Below are 2,081 nucleotides of genomic sequence, written 5' to 3' on the forward strand. Positions count from 1 at the left end.
CCTCTTAAAACCATAGATGATTCCAGGGTTTATTTACTTAAAACAGAAAGGTAATTTTCAGGAACTTGGGAATTTTCTTGTCTGTACCCAACACTATCATGGTCTATTTTGAAATGTGAAAGAACATGATGATTCCCAGACTTACTCTAACAAGGAGCTAAGTAACTCTGCAATGAAACAAAATTCTAGATATTTAGCATTACTTTTGTTAAAAAATTTTTTTTAATATTTGGTTTTTACCTGTGTTTTCTTACTGCTTTACCCCACTCTAGTAGAGGATTACCCCACCCCCAGTAATAAAAAGAAGCAAGCATAAATCTTGGAAGAAACCCTCAAGAATATAGAAAAACAAAATATTTGGATTATTGGTGGAGCTTTTCCCATTTTGCTTTCTACATTCACTATTTAAAATATGCTTCTTACACATAGAAGGGCAGCAGAATGCAATGGCTCTAACAACTTGCAAACATAAAATGTTAATTAAAATTTGTGGCTCTCAAAATTTCTAATGGCCTATAAAATTCATTCTGCTATTAGAATTTCAGTTTCTGTTCTCTTTTCTTGATTGTATCTCTAATTATAGACTATAAGCTAAAATAATTTTATTTTTATATTTTATAAGAGCTATAAAAGAAAACTACCAAATGTTTAAAAATATAAATGGCTTCCTAAGATTCAGTTGATGCAAATACTATTAAATAATTTGGTTTCACTATGAAGTGAAGACTTCTAACAGAAATGATTGTGCCTTTACTTCATGGATTAGAATTTAGGGAAAATAATTTCAAATACTGATAAGGTCTAATTAAATTATGGACATAATCCCATCTGTAGGTGATGATATTACATATTCTTCATTTTGTTTTTTATCTAAATGGCACAAGAATGTGGCAGGAAAAGGTGAGTCATCACTCCATCTTTTGAGTATGTATACAAGTTTGGTCTCTTAATCTTACATAGTAGTTAAGAAGTCAAAATGATGACAAAGAGGCAGAAATCAAGACAATAGTGATACTAATAGCTGCCATTCATTAACTAGCCCCATACACAATGCACTTTTTACCACAACACTGAAAGGTACCAGTGTACTTTATTTTTTACCAGCTTTATTGATATATATATATCATATATATACCCATAGAATTATATATTATATGGTATAAGTATACATATATACATACCATAAAAGTCACCAAATTTAGGTGTAAAATTCAATAGTTTCTAGTAAATGTGTAGTGTTGTACAACTAAGACCACAACCCAACTTTAGAACATTTCCACCCCCACATAAAGATCCCTCATGTTCATCTGCAATCACTCTTCATTCCCACTCCAATTCTAAGTGATCACTAATGTACTTTCTGTCTCTACAGATTTATATTTTGTGGATATTTCATATAAATAGAATTTTATAATCTGTGCTTTTTAAAATTTACTTATATCTGAGGTTCATCTGTGTTGTAACATGGATGGGCATTTGTGTTATTTCCACTTTTTAGCTGTTATAAATGATCTGCTATGACCATTTGTGTACAAATCTTTGTACAGACACACATATTTTTATCTCTCTTGGATGGACGCTCAGGAGTTAATTTTCAAATAAGTTAGAGCGGCATCTTTTTATATTCCCTTGAGCAATGAATTGAGGGTTCCAATTTCTCCACATCTTCTCCAGCACTTATTATTGTCCAGTGTTTTTATGTAGTCATTCTAGTGATTGTGAATTAGGATCTCATTGTGTTTTTTACTTGCATGACTAAAATGTCTAAAAATATTGAGAATCATGTATGTGCTTGGTCACTCCTATATATGTCTTCTTTGATGAAATGTCTATTCAAAAATATTTGTTTATTTTTTATTGCATTTTTCTCTTCTGGTAATTGAGTATGCTTTGAAAATATATTTTAGATACAAGTCATTTATCATATATATGCTTTGAAACTTTTTTCTCCCAATCTGTGGCCTGTTTTTTCATGTATTAATGATGTCTTTTGAAGTTCAAGATGTTTGAATTTTGATGAAGACCAACTTATCTTTATTTAATCACTTGTGCTTTTTTTTTTTTTTTTTTTTTTTTTTTTT

Source organism: Lipotes vexillifer, unplaced genomic scaffold (genome assembly GCF_000442215.2).
Source record: "Lipotes vexillifer unplaced genomic scaffold, Lipotes_vexillifer_v1.1 scaffold913, whole genome shotgun sequence".
Classification (NCBI taxonomy): Eukaryota; Metazoa; Chordata; class Mammalia; order Artiodactyla; family Lipotidae; genus Lipotes; species Lipotes vexillifer.